The sequence below is a fragment of the Camellia sinensis genome, chromosome 8 (genome assembly GCF_055761805.1).
Source record: "Camellia sinensis isolate YWXY chromosome 8, ASM5576180v1, whole genome shotgun sequence".
Lineage (NCBI taxonomy): Eukaryota > Viridiplantae > Streptophyta > Magnoliopsida > Ericales > Theaceae > Camellia > Camellia sinensis.
In genome coordinates, this window is record NC_138968.1 from 142,605,953 (window position 1) to 142,630,202 (window position 24,250).

Below are 24,250 nucleotides of genomic sequence, written 5' to 3' on the forward strand. Positions count from 1 at the left end.
ACGAGGCCCATTTTTTGGGCTCGTTTTGATAATCCGAACCGTTCAGTGTGTAGAACTCGTCGAGTACTACATGCCTGTAAAAAATCACGTTGATCGGATATCAATAGTTATGTGATCAAATCAGTTTTGTATAAAAAAAAACGGACGGTGAAACAATTAACGGTTGATAAAAACTGTTTTGTTCACATAACTATCGATATCCGATCAATGTGATTTTTTACAGGCATATAGTATTCGACGAGTTTTACATATTGAACGGTTCGGATTATCAAAACAGGACCCGTGGTGGGCCTACACGACCCCAACAACATGGTCCAGTCCGATCTTGGACTGGATCAAAGCCACTGCCAAAAAAAAAAAAATAAAGGTTGAAACAATGTACAAGATTATTGTGTTGGGCTCTCTTTTCCAATCTTAATGAAAGTTGTGCTGCCCTGCCTCATTTTTATTTTTATTTTTATATGTGATGCTCTACCTTAATATACCAGGAGCTTCTCAAATATATATATATTTTTTTACAGAGCACAAAAATCAACATCTCAACTATTAATTTTGACTATACATCCGCATTTCCATCCTTTTGTAAGAATTTATCTTAGGATTTTATATTTTTACAATTCAACCTCTCATTTGTAGTTAAATATTTGTGGATCTTGTTTGATTTGTGCCTTTTTTTTTTCTTTTTTTTTTCTTCCTATTTTGAAGCATTCTAGTTGTTTGTTGAAAATCAATTGGAAAATAGTAGCTTTGTTTATTTAGTGGCACCTTCAAAGTGGCACCTTCAAGGTGTTTGTTGAAAGTCCTTTGAGAAATAGTAACTTTGTAACTTTGTTTATTAAATGGCACATCAACTGATTTTTATTTTTATATTTTTTGTTTTTTTTTAATAATAGGAAAAAATTCCATCTTATAGCATAAGATCAAGCAATGTCGGTGCCTTAAAGTTTCGGAATAGACAATAAAAAATGCGGGTGACGAGCACTAGTTCAAATATTAGATTTTGCAGAAAGTCTTGATAGATTGTACTTGACATGTGCTGATGCAAGATGCAATTTTTTGACATTTTACTTTGAGTGTTTCTTACAGATGTGTTGGTCTAGTAGATGCTAAAGATGATGAATGAAGTAAGAATGATGATACAGAGACTTCACTTTAGGATATGAACCAAGTATTTTTTTGATTATTGCTTGGCATTATATGAAAGTGTACACAAATTTTTTATTTATTATTTTTTAATCTTTAAAATGTACACAAATGTATGTAATCAGTAGCAGTGTCTATGAACTTACGAATGTAAAACAAGATCAAATGATTATATATCTTTTTGTAATGAAGTTGTGTAATTCTGGTGTTATTTTTGTGGTTAATTTGTCTGTGTTGCTACATGGTTTATTATTTGTGGTTGATTGAAAAGTTTAGCATTGCAAAAAAATTGCAAAAATTTATATTTTAACATTGAAAAAAGTTCAACATTTATGGTTAAACAATCCTAAAACTTAAAGAAATTTATGCAGTAACACTCACCAAATTAATGATGATCAAAAATCTATTTCAAATTATGAATTAAGATTATTATAATTTGTCAAATGCTAAAGCTTCATTCAAGATTCTAAATGTGATTGTTTCAAGAGTCAAATTAAAAACAAAAGCTGGAAAAGTGTTTCCACCATGTACATTCATCATATAACATGTCCATTAAAAAAAATTGTAGCAGCAAAAAGAAGCATCCATACAAAATCATAACATGCTTCAAATCTTTGGTCTTTCTTGATCATTCAATTTTGACTTCAAATCTTTAGTTCCTCTTCAATTTTCTCTTCTTCTGGTGAAGGCATGGAAGTAGGAGCTAAATCATAACATGCTCTCAAAGATGGATGAAGATCACTCCACAATAAAAATAATAGAAATTATAAGATGCATATTTAAAAAAATTGTACCTAATAATCTATATAAAAATAAATAAAATAAAATGGAGAGCATGTTATGTACCTGAGATTCACTACCATTGAAGAAAAACGAGTTCATGCCAAGGCCTTGTCCTCCTGTACTTGATTGAAATGGATATTTTTCACCTAATAGCATATTTGGATGATCATAATATTGATGTATCCCAATAAAATTTGGATGGGCAGACATGTTCGGCTACATTAATGATCCCTTATTAAAGGCAAAACTCTCTCCACCAATATATTGTGATCGTTGCATTTCAGTCTCCTACATTGTTAAAAATATTGCATCCATTATACTTTAATCCTATTGACATCATTGTATCTAAAATAAATAAATGTCTTACATTTAAGGTAAAACCCTCTTGTGTTCTAGTCACACCAAAACCCATAGTAGAGGTTGTAACATGAACATTTTCAGTATCTTCAATGTCCTATTTAAGCATTAAAAATAAAAAAGTTAGTAACAAAAAAATAATCAATAAAATAAGTAAAAAAATGTATGATATTGATTACCTTCACTCCATTTCCCTCATTATAAGTGGTGGTCTTTTGCTTCTTATTTCTTTCCTTCTTTTTCTTAATAGCTTTTTCAACGATGGATTGCTTTCTTTTCAATGGAGGTCACCCCTTTTGACGAAGAGCCAATGGATCAAGAATGACTCTACTCTCTTTTGGAATTATTATACCATCACCACATGAGGGAAAACCATTATGAATACTTGTAGATCTTGGCATTTGCTACCACAAACATCTCCAACTTTTGTGAACTCTCATTTCAATTCTTGTATCCATTCAATCATTTTGTCACACTTATCATCAGTTTCAACCCCTAAGTCGGCAACCTCATAAAAGGCATTGCAAATTTTATTAAATCGATGTGCTTTAGGTTTGCTAAAACAATTGGCATAACTAATCCAAACTTTCATGTGGCTCCTTTTAACATTTTTATGTCATCTCCTCAATATGTACTTATCCGGTACTTGGTCAATCTTTCTATGCATGAAGACTGTGATTTGATGCTTGCACAATATTCCCCTAAATTCAAATAATTGACAATTGCAATTAACTTCTTTTGTATCATCCTTAAAAACAACAATGAAAGTTGCACGTTGATGGCTTTCTCCAACTTTGACATATTCATCAATTGTATATTCTGAAATGCCACCACCTTCTTTACATGTAGTCAAATCACAATAAATCTTTCCTAATATCTCTCGCTGGGACTCTTTGAATTTTGCTCTCGTCTAAACACTTTGAAATTGCTTCTCTATCTCGTAATGACTTATACATGGGATGCATGAACTAAAAGAATTGAATTCCTCATGATTTTCATTGCCAATGCATCCTCATACTGTTCAACAAACTGTTTCAAAGTGGTTTTCGAATTGATATAGCCATCAAAAAAGGCATGCATGCTTTCACTACGCTGAGTTGTTGACATTCCTGCCCAAAATATATCTTTGACAAAAGCTGGCACCCAACGATGTCTCTCTTCATATAACCCAAGTAACCACTCATTACTTTGAAGTTCAAACATCTCAATGAACCTATCCCATCTTTTTTCAAATTCTTCTTTGGTCAATGAATCATAAACAACATTTGTCATTTCAAATTTGATTGGTTCATATTCTTTGTACTTTTTCAATTTTTCGCGCACCTTTTTCATGATGTGCCACAAGCACCACCTGTGTCGTGCATTAGGAAAAACCTTCGCAATAGCCTTTTGCATAGCTTTGTCTTGATCTATGATTATTGCACTCAGAGGGCTTTCAAACATGCATGTGAGCCAAGATTGAAATAGCCATGTAAATGACTCTATGTCTTCACTTGAGATTAACCCACATCCTAGCAATATCGATTGTCCATGGTGATTCACTCCAATAAAAGGAGCAAATGGCATGTCATATTTATTAACCAAATATGTCATATCAAATGTTACTACATTACCAAACTCACTCCATGCTGCTCTACTCCTTGCGTCTGCCCAAAATACATTCTGAGAGGGTGATTTGTGATCTGGAGTTGGGTCGAGGTAACGGCCGAGCAAGTTGAGGGACCAACGATGCGTGGGTCCGAGATGATCGACTTTTTGCCTAGAGTTGGGCTGCCAGAACTTGGGCCGGACAGAGTTTGGGCTGAGTGTGTGCCACCCCGGACCGAATAGAAACTGCTCGGTAAGGCAGTGCTCGGTCGGACCAGGATGCTCGGTCCGAGAATGGCCAAAGCCAGATAGGCCGAGTGACCGGCGCCCGGGAAGGCGTGGACAACCGAGGAAGTTGACTGACCGGCAGAAAGGCCGACCCCAGGAGGTGCCTCGGGCTAGGCTTAGCCGAGATGCCGCCTAGCCCGGTTTTCCTTGGTCTTGGCCAGTGAAGTGCTAGGGTATGGAGCGCGGCACTTCAACGGATATGGCAGCTCGGCTGCCGAGCTCCAGCTGTGATGACAGGCAGTTGAGATTAGGTGATGATTGGCATGGTTTATGCTGACAGATGGGATAGCGGAGCTACGCGTCAGAAGTTGACTGGGAGTGGATATGGGGCGCAGAGGGTATATAAGCAGGTCTGCGCCCCCCATACGACACAGGAACATCTCTGTAAGGAATTCTTACACTCAAACACTCTCTCCCTTCTCTCTATCCATCCTAAGGTGTGTGCTAACTTGATCGTCGGAGGGTTTTTCCGGCCACACACCGCCGGGTAGCTCACCGTTACTTGCTCGCAGGTGATCGGACATCGACGGAGCTCGGAAGAAAGGAGTACGGGCTTGCCGGAATATTTGCTCCCCGTACAATTGGCGCCGTCTGTGGGAAGGATTTTCAGACAAAACCTTGTCTTCCAGGTTCGTCTGATCGCCGTCCATGGCGAACAACGACGAGTTTCCGTTGTCCGCCATCGACGGAGCCACCTCGGAGTATACCCGAAGGAGAGAGGGACCTCCTGCCGTCCATCCAATGGCTGACTTGGGGACGTCCACTGGAGGACAGTCAGGAGACGCGCGGGATAAGCGCGGAAGGAGTCATGGTCATTCACGGAGTCCAGACGGTCACCGGCGGAGGAGAGACTCGCACGCCAGGCGACTGGAAAACAAGTTGAGGGACCAAGACGCTGTCATCAGGCGGATGGCGGCGGAGATGGAGGATCTTAAGCGGCATGTCAAAGGGAAAGGTGTAGCTGGAGTGCGAGACCACAGTGAGCGCACCCCATCCCGCCGGTCAGGCGATCAGAGTCAACGACGCACTCAGTCCATTTCCATCACCAGAAGTTACCAGGTTGGTGATTCCGACGTGCATGCAGAAAAGTCTAGCGCGCAAGACAGCACCTACAAACCCTCACGTCCGGCGACGACGTCGAGGTACTCATACTCCGCTCAGTCAGAGGATTTACGGGCGGTCTTAAAGGAGCGGGCCCGCCGGCACGAAACACAGAGAATACCGGCGCTCCAGCGGTTATCTTATGGGGTACACGCCAGTGAGGAGGTCGGAATGCCTCCACCCCGCCAAGCAGTGCCGCTCTTTGAAGATACGGACTTGGCCAGGCTGAGCGCCACCCCATTTTCCCTGGATATAGAAACAACACCGCTTCCGGCAGGCTTCCACCAACCTAAGTTCACACTCTATGACGGAAAAACCGACCCTTACATGCATGTGAGTCACTTCCGACAGGTTATGGCCGGACATAGGCGGAATGACGGACTTATGTGCCTAATCTTCCCGTCAAGTTTGGGCGAGCTGGGCTTAAAGTGGTTCGAGAGGTTGCCGGAAGGGAGCATACAAAGGTGGCATCAGTTGGCCGAGGCGTTTGTTACGCGCTTCAAAACCAACACAAAAACACTAAAAGAAGTCGATCACTTGCTGAGTGTCAAGATGGAACCGTGCGACACACTGAAGGCGTACAATTCAAGGTATTGGGAAACCTTCAACGAGGTCTTAGACTGCCCGGTCAACCTTGCAATCACGCAGTATAAGCGCGGTCTCCCGGTCGGACATAGATTGCGGGACTCGCTTACCATGCACCAGCCGACCTCCATGGGCTAGCTCATGCAGCGCATCAATGAGCACATCCGTGTGGAGGATGACGCGTCGGCTTCTACCGTGAAAGCCAGTCCGGTCGTAACAGACAAAAAGACAGCAGACAAAGTGCACACAGTTGGGCAAGAGTCCAGCCACTCAAGTGACCGAGCAGAGGAACCAGACCGGGGTTCAAATCGTAAAAACCGGGGTAGAGGACGTCGGAATGACCGGGATGACTACCCCCGAGATGACGTTGAGGACGCAAACAGAAGAATGAAGGCGAGGACTGGCATAATCACGATCTTCAAAATTCCAATTTATCGCATACTTAGTGAAATCCGAGACGAGGAGTATGTCCGGTTTCCTGCTAAGTTGGGCGATGGACAAAAGGGCTACAATCCGCAGTATCGTTGCACGTTCCACCGGGAGAGAGGCCACCGGACTGAGGATTGTTTGCCTTTGCGACAACACTTGGAAGAACTGGTTGCGGCCGGGCATCTGGACCTTTACATTGATGGCAGCGTGAAACCGAATCAGGCTCCGGTCGATCCCAGGGGACAGGATGACCGAGATGCACCACCACAAGGAGTTATTAATGTCATCCACGGCATCGTGGAACCGGAGCGTGTTTGCGAACTCCGGGGCATGATCAAGAAGGCAGAGCATATGAGGGAAGTTTTGTCGGTACAGCCTGCCATCAAAAGGGGGAAAACAAAAGAGAAAGACGTGATTAGTTTCACCTCAAGGGATTTAGACCGTATCCAGACGCCGCACAACGATGCTCTTGTAGTAACACTACGCGTCAAAGAATTTGATGTTAGACGGATCTTGATCGATCAGGGAAGCTCGGTCGAGATCATGTATTATGATGCGTTCAAACAGCTTAAATTCCGTGAGACAGACTTGGCTCCGGCTACTTCGCCATTGGTTGGATTCAACTCGCAACCGGAGTGGCCTTTGGGAAAGATAATCCTGCCGGTCAAAGCGGGATCCGTGGTCAAGCAAGTTGAGTTTTGGGTGCTGCAAGTGCCTTCGACGTACAACCTTATCCTTGGAAGGGGATGGCTACACGCCATGCAAGCTGTGGCATCAACTTTTCACCAAGTAATGAGATTCCCCTCGGCTATGGGGGCAATCGAGGAGATTTGGGGCGATTAGGTCATGTCCAAACAATGCTTCGTGGCGGTCAACGGAAGCCGGGCTGCCAAAGGATTCGTTCAAATGATTGAGGGACCGGAGGACCAGGGTGTCTTGGATGATGTAGGCACCAAGGCCGAAGATAAGGCTGTTGAGGAATTGGTTGAAGTGCGGATTGATACCGAGCAGCCGGACAAGTTCTTCTTGCTTGGCTCAAGTCTCACGGCCATAGAGAGGACCGAGATGATTGAGTTTTTGATGGCGAATATCGAAGTCTTTGCATGGTCGCCTTACGACATGCCTGGCCTCGACCCGAATTTTATCTGCCATCACCTTAATGTCTTCCCTGGAGCAAAGCCAGTCATCCAGCGAACAAGGAGATCGGCGTTGCATCACGCCGAGGTAGTTGCCGAGGAGGTCAAGAACCTGTTTGAGGCACGAGCAATCCAAGAAGTGCATTATCCCCGGTGGATCTCCAACACAGTAGTGGTGCCTAAGAAGAATGGGAAGTGGCGAGTTTGTGTCGACTACAAGACAGTCAACCGAGCTTGTCCCAAAGACAGCTCCCCTTTGCCGCGCATTGACCAGCTGGTGGACTTGACGGCTGGACACAATAGGCTCAGTTTCTTGGATGCGTACCGCGGCTATCACCAGATCGCCATGCATGGGCCTGACCGAGAAATCACCTCTTTCACGACTCCAAGGGGACTCTTCTGCTATCGAGTTATGCCCTTTGGTTTGAAAAACGCCGGGGCAACCTTTCAGAGGATAGTGACCAAAATGTTTGCTCCTTTGCTTGGCCGGACAATGGAGGCTTATATCGATGATATGGTGGTAAAGAGCCGACATGAAGCGGACCATTTGTCCGACTTAGCCAAGATGTTTACCATTCTGAAGAAGCACAAGCTGCGCTTGAACGCCTCAAAGTGTGCCTTTGGCGTGGGATCCGGAAAATTTTTGGGATTCTTAGTCACGAACCGAGGCATCGAAGCAGACCCTACTCAGATCAGAGCCGTGCAAGAGTTGAAGCAGCCCAGCTCGGCTAAGGACGTGCAGCATCTGGCCGGGATGGCCGCCACGCTTAATCGATTTATAAGCCGGTCATCAGATCGCTGCCGCCCTTTCTTTCAAGCATTGAAGTCAAAGTTCTCATGGGATGCCGAGTGTGACCGAGCTTTGGCCGAGCTCAAGGCATATTTGTCTTCTCCGCCGCTGTTGGTTACACCAGAGCCGGGTGAGGAACTCTACCTTTACCTTGCCGTCTCCCAGCACGCAGTAAGTGCGGTGTTAGTCCGGGCTGAAGGAATCAAGCACCTCCCAATTTTTTATGTCAGCAAAACTTTGTTACCGGCAGAATCAAGGTACTTGCCGTTGGAGAAGCTTGCCCTGGCCTTGATGATGGCTTCAAGAAAATTGGCGCACTATTTTCACGCCCATACCATCATCGTATTGACCGAGTTTCCCCTCAAGGCTTTGTTTGAACGCGCGGACTTTTCAGGCCGAATTCTAAAGTGGGCGGTCGAGTTGGGACAATTTGATGTGAAGTTCCAGCTGCGCACCGCTATCAAAGCCCAGACCTTGGCAGATTTTGTCGCCGAGTTCTCACCTGGCACTCATCCGGTATGCCCGGTCGACATTACCGAGGCAGATGATGAGCTGCACGCAATGCCAACCGAGGTACAACTAGTTGAAGGAGGTACCGCGGAGTTAGCGCGCACCATCGAAGTTCCCTCAGTTTGCACGGTCACACCACTCAGTGATGCGATGACGGAGTTGTGTATCGCTAACCCATCCACTCTGTCCGGTCCCGTATCACCAAGGGGGGCAGAAATTGAACCACACCGCTCAGAACCTGATGATTCGCCTACGGACTTGGGCATTCCGAACCAACTTGCTGAGTCCGGTGTCGAATCATCAAGGGGGGAAGGAATGGTTCCACATAGCTCAGAACCTGCGGCCGGCTTCACACCGCAACCTGATGATTCGCCTACGGACTTGAGCATTACAGAACAACTTGCCGAGTCCGGTGTCGAATCACCAAGGGGCACTGAATTTGAACCGGTCAACACCGAACTTGGCACCGCACAGCCGAGCAGTTGTGATCCCATTGCCCTTCGCAACTCTCAGGACCCATCTGACTGCTGGAAGCTTTTTGTGGGGGACATGTGGAAGCTTTTTGTTGATGGAGCGTCCAACCGCCATGGTGCCGGCCTAGGTATTGTTCTTATATCCCTGGATGGCCTAACCATTGAACATTCTATAACGCTTGGCTTCCCGGCGTCTAACAACGAGGCTGAGTACGAGGCACTTCTCGCCGGGCTCAAGAGCGCAATTCAAATGAAGGCTGCCGAGCTCCTGGTGTACAGTGATTCCCAGCTTGTGGTTAACCAAGTTTCTGGGATTTATGAAGCAAAGGACGAAAGGATGGCGAAGTACCAAGCTCTGGTCAGGGAGTATATCAAGCAATTTGTGGCAATTAGAGTCCAACAAATTGGCCGGGAAGACAACAGTCGAGCTGATGAACTGGCCGGTCTCGCTTCTATGGTGGATATACTTTTCCAAACCCTCTTTTGATTGACTTTCTTCCGCGGCCAAGCATTGAACTCGCCGGGCAGACAGATGTACTCTGCGCCGCGCTTGGTCCCTCTTGGATGGACCCCTTGATTTTGTTCCTCAGAGATCGGACTCTTCCAACTGACAAGAAAGAAGCACACAAAATCCGGGTGAAGTCAGCGCAGTTTTGGCTCTCTTCATCTGGCGCGTTATATAAGAAGTCCTTCACTGGTCCTTATTTAAAGTGCGTGCACCCGAATAGTGTGGAGGCCTTCTTGTACGAAATTCATGAAGGCATTTGTGGCAGCCACATAGGAGGCAGGTCCTTGGCCTACCGTGCTATTTCACAGGGATACTGGTGGCCGTGCATGCAGGCCGACGCACAAAAATAAGTCCGCAAGTGCGAAAAATGCCAGAAATTCGCCCATCAGATCCACCAGCTTGCCAGGGAACTTCTTCCCCTCACCAGTCCTTGGCCTTTCGCCATGTGGGGGCTAGATATAGTGGGACCACTGCCAACAGCACCAGGCAACCGAAAATTCTTCATCGCGGCCACAGATTACTTCACAAAGTGGGTTGAAGCTGAGCCCTTGGCAACCTTCAAAGAGAAAGACGTGAAGCGATTTGTCTGGCAGAACGTGGTCACGCGGTTTGGCGTCCCCAAGATTTTGATCTCTGACAACGGCACCCAGTTTGACGGTCGCCTATTCAGAGGATTTTGTGAAGATCTGAAGATAGAATTCTACAACTCCACCCCGGCCTACCCGCAGTCCAATGGTCAAGCCGAAGCATCGAACAAGACTATACTGGATGGATTGAAGAAACGGCTGGAAAAGGCCAAGGGAAAATGGGCTGAGGAATTGCCCAGCGTCCTTTGGGCATACCGAACAACCCCGCGATGTTCTACCGGGGAAACTCCATTTGCTTTGGCTTACGGCATGGTGGCGGTCATACCTTTGGAAGTTGGAATGCCCACCCTTAGAAGCGAGAGTTTTGAGCCCGAGCTGAACGTTGAAGCTATTGCCTTGGAGCTGGACCTAGTGGAAGAGCGTCGGGAGAAGGCCCTCATCCATGTCGCTGCCTACCAACAAGAGCTCTCAAAGAAGTATAACAAGACGGTGCACCCCAGACCGTTCAAAGTTGGTGATTGGGTTTTGAGGAAGATTATGGGCAACACCCTGGTGCCAGGAGAAGGCAAACTAGGGGCAAATTGGGAAGGACCCTACAAGATCACCGGTCTGGCGGGCAAGGGGGCTTACCACCTGGAGGATCTAGAGGGAAGAGCCATACCCCGGCCATGGAATGTGGCCAACTTGAAACTGTATTATTTTTAAGCTTTTGCTTTCCTTTTTTGTGTAAAGAAATTTTTTGGTTTGCAAAGCAGAATGTAATTCTTTTTGTCAAATTATAGAAGTAATTTTGCTTTAGCACTTGGATTGTTGTTTTAATGTTACGGACCGATATGATGTATTCCGGTTGGAAGAGTTGGTGTTTTGTCCAACTTAGGATTCCCAACCGAGATGGTGTACTCCGGTTAGACGAGTTGGTGTTTTGTCCAACTTCGGATCCTTAACCGAGATGATGTACTCCGGTTGGAAGAGTTGGTGTTTTGGCCAACTTCGGATTCCCAACCGAGATGATGTACTCCGGTTGGAAGAGTTAGTGTCTTGTCCAACTTTGGATTCCCAACCGAGATGATGTACTCCGGTTGGAAGAGTTGGTGTCTTGTCCAACTTTGGATTCCCAACCGAGATGATGTACTCCGGTTGGAAGAGTTGGTGTTTTTTCCAACTTAGGATTCCCAACCGAGATGATGTACTCCAGTTGGAAGAGTTGGTGTCTTGTCCAACTTTGGGTTCCCAACCGAGATGACCCAATTCGGTTGGAAGCGTTGATGATTTGTTCAAACTATGTTACAACCGAGATGGTTATTTCGGTTTACGAATTTGTTTTATTCTGCTTAAGTGCTTCAACCGAGGTAGTAATCCCGGTTGGCGAGGTGTTTCGGTCAAACAATGATTTATGCCGAGATGTTTTGCTGAATATAGATTGGATGACGACCATGCAAACACTTGGCAAAATTTGGCTTTGTCATTGATAAGAAGATGAATACAAAAGGTGGGGACATAGCCCGGTTACATCAAAAAGCGTTGAAGGCAAAAATACAAAAAAGAAAACTAAACTAAGGGGGATAGGTTGGTGAATTCATCCTCGCCGGCATCCAGGTTGATGGCTGGACTTGCTTCTTGGGCGCCGGGCTCCTCATTGCCGAGTTGCTCCTGCACCTCGGCCTCCTCCACCTCGGAATCTGTCTCGCCGCCTCCCTCTTCAAGTCCTTCCTCGGCCTCAGCTTGCAAAGCGTTGAAGACGTCGTTTGCATAAGGCACGAGGTAGACTGGTAGCGAAGCTGGAGGAGGGTTGGCAAATACGTCGGTGTCAGAGCCCTGACCGAGGTGTTCGCAGGCTGACTTCCAACCGGCCTTGAAGTAGATGTCTTGTGTTGCAAAGACCTGCTTCTTGTAATTCTGCTCGGCCTCGTTAAAGCCGGCGTTGTTGGTAGCCCGGCAAGCCCTCTTCTTCGACTTCTTCAAGGCGTCCACCTCGGTCTGGAGCTCGTTTTGTTTTTTGTCGGCCGCCTCCAGCTGACCGAGCAGTCTATTATTGTCGGCGTTGGCCATCTCAAGGGATGACTTAGCCCGGCATAGCTCGGCCTGAAGGCTCTCCACCTGGCTGGCTGTGTGGTTGGCCTTCTGCCGGAGTCTATGGATGCGCTCCATGACCAAGTGCTGCTTTTGGATGGCCTGCAAAATTAGAATTTGATTAGAGAAGAAACCGTGCAAACACTTGCGAAAATTGAAACAGATTGAACTTCTTACCCTGGTCATGGACTTCACGGCGGATTTGACCAGCCGGGTGTTAGGGACATGGTCACTTCTAACCACATCGCTGGGAAGCAGCAAAGCCTTGGAGAGATCGAAGGCGAGTAAGTGCTCCTTGTCTCCCTTGATCGAAGCATTTGCCGGGATCTCTTTTCCCCGGTGCTTCAGCTGTGGCCGCCATGCCGGGATGGAGCTGACCCTGTCGACCGGTTGCTCGGTTGCTAGCTCGGTGATGAGCTCGGCAGAAGGATCGGCCCTTGGTCTTTTGCCCACCCGGCGTGTTTCTTGGCCAGATTGCCCGGCAGCTGGAGAAGCAAGAGCAACCACGGCGGCGCTCGATTGACCTGCAGCCGGGGAGCGAGCGACGACACTTGGTATCTCGGCTGAGGTCGCGGTTAGAAGGTTTTTGATCCGAGATCTTTTGGCCATTTCTTGCTCGTCTGTTAACCGGATTAACGGGACGTCGGGTAGGGTTGGATCTGGAGGTGGCGAAGGAGCTCTGAGGAAGTCAGTTACTCTACTCCGGCGCGGAGCAGAATATCTGTAAGTCGGGGTGTAGCCAAGTAAGTCGTTGCAATCTCGGTGGGGATACCGAAGCACGGTCCGAATTGCCTCAACGTTTGGAAATTGGTAGTTGGCTTGTAAGGCTTGGATTGTTGCAAAGGAAACAGGAAAACCGGTTAGTGGCAAAGTAAATAGTTAGACTAACCGAGCAAGTTCGAGCGGCTTACATGAAGAACCGAAGCCTTTGTTTATAAACCAGCCCGACACCTCGGCTGTTTCGTAATTGCCGGACACCCAGAAAAAATCGTCGTCGTGCATATCTTTATCCGGGGTACCGGTTACGATTTTTTCCTTGCCCGGTCTTATTTTCAAGTAGTAAGCTAGGCCGTCACCGGTGTGGCCCATTGTGTATTGCCTCAATATCTCGGCTAGACCTAAGTTGATGCCTAGCCGATTGTTCAATTCGTGAACGCCGTTGATTATTCTATAAGTGTTAGTGGACACTTGTGTGGGTGCCAGCCCGGTGCGGCGGAGGAACTCGGTTATAAGAGGGTTGAGCGGGAAACAGAGGCCCCCCTCGACAATGGACAGCACGGTGAAGGGGCATTCCTCCCTACCCTAAGGTGTGGTCTCCTCTTCTGCGAGATCCAGATGGACATCGGCCGGGACGCCGTACTCCTCCCTGAACACAGCCAGCGCAGCCGGAGTATCCACTAGGAAGCGGAATTTCCCCATTTTTGGCCGGCTTGGTATAGCCCGGTTGAGTGGTTTGGCACTGTGATAATTGGTTGCTGCTCGGTTCTGAGAGACTCAGGAACGACAGTGGTCCCCTTGGACTCTGCAAGAAAAGGATGGCAAGTTTAAGTGTGAGCGCGGTCGCGCAAAAGGAGCTGGATTTTAGCTCGGTCATTAAAAGTGCCAAACCACCCCAGTTGTCTACTCTATCTAAGGAGCCCGGTCGCCCAAGCAGACCAGATGTTAGCCCGGATGAGCGACCAAGTCCTTTTGTTATCTCGGTTTTTGCTAGGGTTGAGACAAACTTGTTATTTGCTCGGTTTCGTTGGTTTTTTAGATCAAAGGAAGATCAGGAGCCCGGTTCGCCCCAGTTCTTCAATGTTCTTCAGGAAGACGAAGAACACCAAGAACAGTGGGAGGTTTGGGACGGATTCTATGGCCTTTGCCCTAAATGCTACGTTTTTGTACCCTAATGTGCGTAAAATGAAAGAAAATAGCAACGTAAGAGGGATCGAGTATCTTACCTGTGAAGGGCTGAAGGTGTTCTTCCTGAACACGAAGAATGGCAGAATGGCAGAAGAGGTGAGGTCGAGAATACTGGAGCTCTGAGGACGAATATCAAAGTGGCAGTAGGAGTTGGGGTTTGGGGGAGGTCTTGTATGTATAGGCAGAAGGGAGTCCGCCCAAATTCAAAATTCTGGCAAAAACGACGGGTTGGCTGCCCGATGACCAATGACAGGCCGCCACGCATTTATGGCTACGTCAGGACTGAAGCGACGGGTGGAAAAGACGAAGAGCTAACCGAGCTACTTTCGACGAAGATGAGGTCAGCCGAGGAACATAACCGGTCAAGTCTGCAGATAATTATGTCGACTAGCCCGGTCGAGGCTTGGCGTCTTGAAGACCGGAGAAATGTTATCTCGGTCGAAGTGAGTAATCCCAGTCACGCTTCCGCGGACGGAATTAAAGGGCAATTGAGAGGGTGATTTGTGATCTGGAGTTGGGCCGAGGTAACGGCCGAGCAAGTTGAGGGACCAACGATGCGTGGGTCCGAGATGATCGACTTTTTGCCTAGAGTTGGGCTGCCAGAACTTGGGCCGGACAGAGTTCGGGCTGAGTGTGTGCCACCCCGGACCGGACAGAAACTGCTCGGTAAGGCAGTGCTCGGTCAGACCAGGATGCTCGGTCCGAGAATGGCCAAAGCCAGATAGGCCGAGTGACCGGCGCCCGGGAAGGCGTGGACAACCGAGGAAGTTGACTGACCGGCAGAAAGGCCGACCCCAGGAGGTGCCTCGGGCTAGGCTTAGCCGAGATGCCGCCTAGCCCGGTTTTCCTTGGTCTTGGCCAGTGAAGTGCTAGGGTATGGAGCGCGGCACTTCAATGGATATGGCAGCTCGGCTGCCGAGCTCCAGCTGTGATGACAGGCAGTTGAGATTAGGTGATGATTGGCATGGTTTATGCTGACAGATGGGATAGCGGAGCCACGCGTCAGGAGTTGACTGGGACTGGATATGGGGCGCAGAGGGTATATAAGCAGGTCTGCGCCCCCCATACGACACAGGAACATCTCTGTAAGGAATTCTTACACTCAAACACTCTCTCCATTCTCTCTATCCATCCTAAGGTGTGTGCTAACTTGATCGTCGGAGGGTTTTTCCGGCCACACACCGCCGGGTAGCTCACCGTTACTTGCTCGCAGGTGATCGGACATCGACGGAGCTCGGAAGAAAGGAGTACGGGCTTGCCGGAATATTTGCTCCCCGTACACATTCCTTAATCGGCCTTCTTCATTCAAATCAATCATGGAAAGGAAGTTAGAATTGTCAGATTGCATTTTTAGAAAGATGTTTTGCATTGCAACAGCATCTCCTCCCTTGAGTTGTAAAAGCCTTATTCCATTAAGATAGTTTCTCGCGTCCTTCTCCAAAAATGTTAGCTTCTCATGTCCACCTCCCTCAACTACAAATGAATTAAAATTTTGATTCATTTTGATGCCAGCTATATCGTTCAATTCAAGCCTTCGTTTGATATGTGGTTGAAGTATTCGATTGCATTTGAAGAATCGAGTTTTCCCTGGGCTTAGTCCATGGTTATGGTCAAGCTTAACGAAGTTCAACCTCCACTTTCCACTAGTGCATAGATTTGCCGTGACCCTTGCCTTACAATTTGTCTTCAATTGTGGTTGCAACTTAACAAGGTTGCTTGATCGGATCTTTTGCTTTCCATTACGATTACAAGTAATTGTCGCATATCTCATCTCCTCATCATTTCCTCTACTAGAAGTTCTTTTGCACACGGCAAAACCTTTTTCTTTTGCATATCTTGTGTAAAATTTCATAACCTCATCTATGGAGTCAAATACCATCCCCGGCTTAGGATCCTCTAAATGTTCTTCTGCATTTCTTATTTCATTAGTTTGATTATCAATATTATCTTCAATCACTTCTGCACTTGCTTTCTCCATTTCATTCCCAATATCCTCTCCATTACATTCTATGTTGCTATAATCAATTGTTACTCTATCTTCCATCCTTTTAAAATATAACAAAGAATTATAAACATCATTCTAAAATTTGGCAAACATTTAACCCACCAAAATTGAATAGAAATAGTGCATTATTATTCAGTACAAAACTCTCAAACCAAAAAATAATCTTCCAAGACTTTTGACAAATATTAAAGTTAAAATAAAGATTTTATTTATGTAAAGCAGAATAGTACAAAAAAAAGTATATCCCAATTCCATCAATTGATATTAAGGTAGAGCATCACATATTAAAATATATAAAAAATTGAGGCAGAGCACAACTTTCATTAAGATTGGCAAAGAGAGCACAACACAATAATCTAGTTCACTGTTTCAACCTTTTCTTTTTCTTTCAAGACTTTTAACAAACATTTAGGCTTGTTTGGTTTATGGATTTGAGTAAAAATTTAAAAAATAAAATAAAATAAATAGATGAAATATGAATACATTCCATTTATGTTTTACCCACATTTTCATTTTCTTTTCTAAAATCTTTATCCAAATTTATGAACTAACCAGATCATTAGTGTACAGGGAGGAGATATGCGTCGCTGTCCGTACTCCTTTCGTCCAAGCTCCGTGTCTATCCGATCAACCTGAAAACACAACGGCTGAGCTACCCGGCGGTGTGTTGCCGGAAACCCCTCCGACGGTCAAGTTAGCACACACTCAGAGAGAGAGAGAGAGAGAGAGAGAGAGAGAGAAGCTCAATGAATGTAAGTCTATCTCACCAAATGATGTTCCATCCCTAGCATGGGGGGCACAGTCACGTTTATATACTTTTTGCGCCCCACTCTGCACCCATTAGCCTATTGACACATGGAGCTACTCTCCCATCTGTCAGCACAAATCCAGCTAACACCACCTAATCAAACCGCCAGACAACATTTGCGGGCACAAGGCAGCCCGGCGGCATCACCTCGGCCTCATACGACCGTGCTACGTAACGAGTCCGAGGGCGCTGCTCAACGAGATCCATCACAACCGAGCTCAATAGCATTCCGGCAAGACTGAGTTCCAGATAGGTTAAGCCGGTACTTAGAAGACCTTCCCTACCGAGCTAAACATGCTCCCACGAAACCCGGGTTAGCAGACGAACATCTTGGCCAAACTAGCTTTGCCCAAACATGAGACTTGGACCACGGCCGAGCATGACCAACTTCGGGGAAGCCCAAGTTAGCTCGGCTAAACATGGGACCTGGGCCTCGACCGAGCAAAACCAACTTGGACAGGCCCAAGTTAGCTTGGCCCAAACATGCTCGACCCTCTTTCTGTTCAGCTTCCACCATGGCCCAAAGCCAGATTATAAATCTCCCTCTCAATTGTCCCTTAATTTCGTCCATGCAAGCGTGACTGGGATTACATGGTCCGACCGGGGTAGATTCTCCCTCGGTCCTTAATCCGCAAGACGTCGACCGCGCTAATCCCCATGCTCGGTTTCTTGATTTGCACGGTCGACGCCTCATCTCACCATCCTGTCTCTTCAATACTGACGCCGACATCAATAGGGACACGCGTCCTTCGCTCATTGGCCTCGAACAACCAACCCCGCTGTCCTTTCACATTCGAATTTTGGCGGTTTTTTTTCTCCTATAAACACGCCTCTTGCCCCTTCAAAGTTCTTTCTTACTGTTTCTCTTCTGTTCCAGACGACCCAACACTGCAGTGCCCTCCCCTCAATCAGCACCATTCTTGCTCTCGATTGCGTTTGTGCTCGAAGATTCGACTTTTGCCCCTAAACTGGTAAGTTCTTCGAATCTCTTCGTCGTTTTTCATTTGAAACTCACATTTTAGGGCACGATAGCAGTAGGGTTTAGGATGTAGCTCCCCAAAATCCACCTCTGTCCCTTCGCTCTCAACTGTTCTTCAACTTCCATGATGAACACGCGAGGATCTGGGGCAGACCGAGCTCCAGGTCTTCTTTTGATCCCAAGAAACACCAAAACCGAGCAAGTCGCGAGTTCGCAAAAACCCGAGAAAGAACAGAGGTAACAGAGTGCTGGACCGTTCGACCGGGTTAATATCTGGCCCGCTTGAGCGGCCGAGCTTCTGGATTTACCTCTGTAACTGAGGTGGTCTGGCACTCTATCTGACCGAGCTAAAGTCCAGCTCATTTTGCGCGACCGTGCTCCCACTTACACTCACACTTCCTTTTACTGCAGAGTCTAAAGGGACCAAGCACCAACACTGAGGCTCTTAAAGGCCGAGCAGCCATCAAAAGAAACTTTGCCAAACCATCACAGCCGTGCCAAAACTAACCGACTTCACATGGGGCGTTACCGTTTCCTAGTTGACACGCTGGTCACACTAGCCACGTTCCGGGAAGAATATGGAGTCCCTGCAGACATACATCTCGAGCTCGGCTCCGAGGACACCACTCTATGGGGTAGACTGGACGAATGCCCCTTTACCGTGCTATCCATAATCAAGTGAGGTTTACGCTTCTCGGTCCAGCCTCTAATATGTGAGTTCCTGAGGCGTACCAGGCTAGCACCAACACAAGCCTCCACCAACACATTCAGAATAATAAACGGTGTGGCCGAGCTAAACAACCGGCTCGGTTTGAACCTTGGGCTAGTCAAGATTCTGCGTCAATACACCCTGGGCCGTACCGGTGATGGGCTTAATTATTATTTGAAGATTAGACCGGACAAAGAAAAACTTGTGACCGGAACCCTAAATAAGAATATGCACGACGATGACTTTTTTTGGGTGTCTGGTAATTATGAGACAGCCGACGTGCCCGGTTGGTACATCAGCAAGAACTTCGGTTCAACATGTAAGCCGTGCTCACTGCTCGGTCAACCCATTTTCCTTCATTGTTCTGTACTAATGCCCTTTTCTTTCCCACTTTGCAGCTATGAAAGCCTTGCAAGCAAACTACTACAACCCAAACGAGGCTGCCATCAGAGCCGCGCTGAGGTATAGCCACCGAGACACTTCTTAATTACATACCAAGCTACCGCTACTTGGCTCCACGCAGAAGTAGAGTCACCGATTTTCTCCGAGCACCGTCTTCACCACCCGATCCAACGCTCCCGGACATGCCCCTTATCCGATTGACCGAAGAAGAGGAGATGACCAAACGAAGCCGCATCAAGAATCTCATCACCGCCACATCTACCGAGCTGTCGAGCATCCCTCTACGCGCAGCTGCTGTCGGTCAAACAACAGGGGTGGTAGTTGCTTTGGCGTCAACTGCTGCAGCGCAGACGAGCAAGGACAGCCACCGAGCCGGGAAAAGGCCTTGAACCGCCGATCCCTCAGCCAAGCTTGTTGCGGAGCTGAGCACCGAGCAACCCGTGGTCGGATCAGAGCCAACACCCCCTTGGAAGCCCCAGTTGAAGCACTGGGGTAAGGAGATCCCGGCCAATGCTTCGATCAAATGCGACAAAGAACATCTCCTTGTCTTCGACCTGACCAAAGCCCTTCTCCTGCCGAGCGATGTGATCGGCAGTGACCACGTGCCCGACACTCGCTCATGAAGTCTTTGGTCAAGTATATGACCCGGGTAAGAATTCCGCATGCTTTATTCAAATTTTCTCAAGTGATTGCACGGCTGGCTTTCTTTAATCAAACTCTCTTCTTGCAGGCCATGCAAAAACAACATCTTGTGATGGAGCGGATTCATAAACTCTGACAGAAGGCGACCGATGCTGCCAGCTAGGTCAAGCACCTTCAAACCAAGCTGGGGCAGTCGAAGGCTTCTTTGGAGATTGCAAATACCGACAACTCCAAATTGCTCGGCCAACTCGGAGTCGTTGAGAAGGAAATGGACGCTCTCTAGGCTGAGCTGGATGCGCTAAAGCAATAAAGGAAGGATGAAGTGGACGAGGCAAACAACGAAGGTTTCAAGGAGGCCGAGGAAAGCTACACCAAGCAAGTCGAGGCCACAAAGGACATTTTCTTCAAGTCCGGCTGAAAAGCTGCTTGCGAATAGCTCGGCTAAGGATCGGGAACTGACGTGTTTGCCTCTCCCCCCGTTGCCTTCCTGCCGGCCTACATGGTGTCGTTTGCTAATGATGCCTTCAGTGCATTACAAGCCGAGGCCGAGGAAGAAGGCAGGGACGATGTCGAGAGAACAAATCGCCCTAAGGAGGCCGGTCAAGTAGAGTCCGGCGCCCAAGAAACCACGACTACGGTCGACCTGGAGGCAGTCGCAACCGGGGACGACTTTGTTGGCCTCTCCCCCTTAGTTTAGTTGTAGTTCTTTTTTTTTTTTTTTTTTTTTTTTTTCTTTTTGTGAGAATGTAACCGGGCTGCCTGCCCCACCTCATATACCACAGATTATCATAAATGAAAATTTGTAATTTTGGTAACTGTTGCACTGCTTGTTATACTGTGTTTCATCATCTCGGCATGAACCTTTGACCATAGCGAAACACTAACTCCTTTAGCCGGGGTAAAGTATCTCGGCTAGAGCCTTTGAGTTGGGCTAATCACCAACTCCTTTCGCCGGGATAAAGCATCTCGGCTAAAGCCTTGAGTAAAAACGTCAACTCATTTAGCTGGGGTACATCATCTCGGCTAAGACGTTAGAGTTGAGTAAATCATCAACTCACTTAGCTGGAGTAAATCATCGCGGCTAAAACCTCAGAGTTGAGTAAATCATCAACTCATTTAGCCGGAATAAATCATCTTGGCTGAAAACTCAGAGTTGAGTAAATCATCAACTCATTTAGCTAGAGTAAATCATCTCGGCTGAAAACTCAGAGTTGAGTAAATCATCAACTCATTTAGCTAGAGTAAATCATCTCGGTTTTAGAGGTGTTCATTTCCTATGTACTTCATTACTTTAAACACAACCAAGTTCCTGAATAGAAACAATTCCTTTGAGTTGGACAATCACCAACTTTTTGGCCGGGGTAAATAATCTCGACTAAAACACAAGATTAGGCCCCGAAAACAACAAACTATTTTAGCAAAGATAATTCACTTCTATTATATTGATGAAAAGAGTGTTACATTCGGAAGTATAGGGAAAACAAATCCTTCCTCAAAAAATTACATAAGAACGACAAATACTAAAAATAGTACAGTTTGAGAGTGTGTTGCCCATGACCTTCCTTAAAACCCAGTCGCTCACTTTAAACGGTATGGGGAGCATGGTTTTTTTGTATTTCCTGGAGAATTCTTGTTGGTATACGGCCACGTGGATCAAAGCTTTTTCTCGGCACTCTTCAGCTAGGTCTAATTCCAGGGCGACTGCTTCAGAGTTCATCTCGGGCTCAAAATTTTCACTGCGGATGGTGGGCATGCCGATTTCCAATGGGATGACCGCCTCCATGCCCTATGCTAGGACAAAAGGAGTTTCCCTGGTGGATCGCCTTGGGGTCATCCGATATGCCCAAAGGACACTTGGGAGTTCCTCGGCCCATTTTCCTTTGGCTTTCTCAAGTCTTTTCTTCAACCCATCAAGAATGGTCTTGTTTGATGCTTCGGCTTAGCCATTAGACTGCGGATAAATCGGAGTGGAGTTTTAGAATTCGATCTTCAATTCCTCACAAAATCCTCTGAATAAGCGCCCGTCAAATTAGGTGCCATTATCAGAAATCAGAATCTTGGGGATGCCAAACTGCGTTACCACATTCTGCCAGACAAACCGTTTGACGTCTTTTTCCTTGATAGTCGCTAACGGCTCAGCTTCAACCCAATTGGTGAAGTAATCCGTAGCCGCAATGAAGAACTTCCGGTTACCTGGTGCTGTTGGGAGTGATCCCACTATGTCTAGCCCCCACATCGCAAAAGGCCAAGGGCTTGTGAGGGGAAGAAGTTCTCTGGCCAGCTGGTGAATTTGGTGGGCGAACTTCTGGCACTTCTCACATTTTCTAACATATTTTTGAGCGTCCGCTTGCATGCATGGCCACCAATATCCTTGCGAGATAGCTCGGTAGGCCAAAGATCTTCCCTCGATGTGACTTCTGCATATGCCTTTATGAATCTCGTACAGGAAAGCTTCCACGCTGTTTGGGTGTACACACTTGAGGTAAGGATCGGTGAATGACTTCTTGTATAAAGCGCCAGATGGAGAGAGCCAAAACCGCTCTGACTTCACCCGGACTTTATGCGCCTCCTTTTTATCGACCGGAAGGGTCCATTCTTTCAGGAAGAGAATAATAGGGTCCATCCAGGAAGGGCCAAGCTCGGTGTAAAGTACTTCTATTTGTTCGAGTTCCTCAATACTAGGCCTTGGAAGAAACTCAATCAGGAGAAGACTGGGAGATGTTATGTCGACCATGGAAGCTAGACTGGCTAATTCATCCGCGCAGCCGTTTTCTTCACGACCAATTTGTTGGACCCTAATTGCCTGGAATCGCTTGATGCGTTCTCTTACCAGAGCCTGGTACTTGGCCATTCTGTCGTCTTTGGCTTCGTAGGCCCCGGACACTTGATTGACAACAAGTTGGGACTCACTGTAAACCATTAGCTTGGATGCGCGCAACTGGAGCGCGCTCTTAAGCCCAGCCAGTAGCACCTCGTACTCAGCCTCATTGTTTGACGCGGGGAATCCGAGTGTGATAGAGTGTTCGATGGTCAGACCAACCGGTGAGATCAAAATTATGCCCAGCCCAGTGCCATGACGATTTGAGGCTCCATCTATAAAAAGTTTCCACATTTCACCGACGAAAAGCTTCCAACACTGTGAGGGGTCCTGGGAGGTTTGAAGGTTGATGCTCGGTTGTTCGGTTTCAGGTTTGCTGGTGTTCGGTTCCACTTCATCCCCCCTTGGCGATACGACGCTGGACCCAACAAGTTGGTCTGTTATGCCCAAGTCCGTCGTTGCATTGCAGGGCTGCAAAACTATTCCGACAGGAGGTTCTATGGACGGGCGCGCAAGTTCCGCGTCACCACCATCACCTTGTTGTGCAATTTTCGTTGAGCCTTTATTCGCCTCCTCGGCTACCTCGGTGAGATCCACCGGGCATACTTGATGAATTCCATGCGAGAATTCAGTAATGAAATCTACCAATGCTTGTGCTTTTATAGCCGTTCAGGGTTGAAACTTGATGTCAAACTGTCCTAATTCGACCGCCCACTTCAGGATTCGACCGGAGAAATCTGTCCACTCGAACAAGGCTTTGAGGGGGAATTCGGTCAACACGATGATTGTGTGAGCGTGAAAGTAGTGCGCCAATTTTCTGGAGGCCATCATCAATGCCAAAGCAAGTTTTTCCAGCGGCAAATACCTCGACTCGGCCGGTAGCAAGGTTTTGCTCACGTAAAAGATAGAGAAATGCTGGACACCTTCTGACCGGACAAGCACCGCGCTAACTGCATGCTGAGAAACTGCCAGATATAGGTAGAGTTCTTCGCCGGGCTTGGGTGTCACCAATAATGGAGCAGAGGACAAACACACCTTGAGCTCGGCCAAAGCCCTGTCACATTCCTCGTCCCATAAAAACTTGGATTTTAAGGCTCGAAAGACGGCAGTGATCTGATGATTGGCTTATGAATCGATTAAGCGCGGCGGCCATTCCGGCCAAATGTTGCACATCCTTCGCCGAGTTGGGCTGTTTCAATTCTTGTATGGCTTCGATTTGTGTGGGGTCCTCCTCGATGCCTCGGTTTGTGACTAGGAAGCCTAGGAAATTCCCGGATCCTATGCCGAAGGCACACTTTGACGCATTCAGGCGTAGCTTGTGCTGTTTAAGAATATCGAACATCCCAGCTAGGTCGGACAAGTGGTCTTCCTGATGCCTGCTTTTGACCACCATGTCATCGATATAAGCCTCCATCGTCCGGCCTAGCAAAGGAGCGAACATTTTGGTCACTATCTTTTGTAAAGTTGCCCTGGCGTTCTTCAAACCAAAAGGCATGACTCGATAGCAGAAGAGTCCCCTTGGAGTGGTGAAAGAGGCTATCTCGCGGTCGGGGCCATGCATGGCGATCTGATGATAACCTCGGTAGGCATCCAAGAAACTGAACCTGTTATGCTCGACCATTAGATCTACCAGCT

General features: G+C 47.1%; 1 long non-coding RNA gene across 1 annotated transcript; it reads right to left on the reverse strand.

Moving 5' to 3' along the window:
• Positions 1–1,669: 1,669 nt before the first annotated feature.
• LOC145797498 (uncharacterized) lies at positions 1,670–3,940 on the reverse strand. The gene is made up of 3 exons (XR_014339039.1): positions 2,294–3,940; positions 1,990–2,214; positions 1,670–1,822 (listed from the first exon to the last, which is right to left on the reverse strand). It is a non-coding gene; the product is annotated as an uncharacterized LOC145797498 (long non-coding RNA).
• Between the last annotated feature and the right edge of the window lie 20,310 nt (positions 3,941–24,250).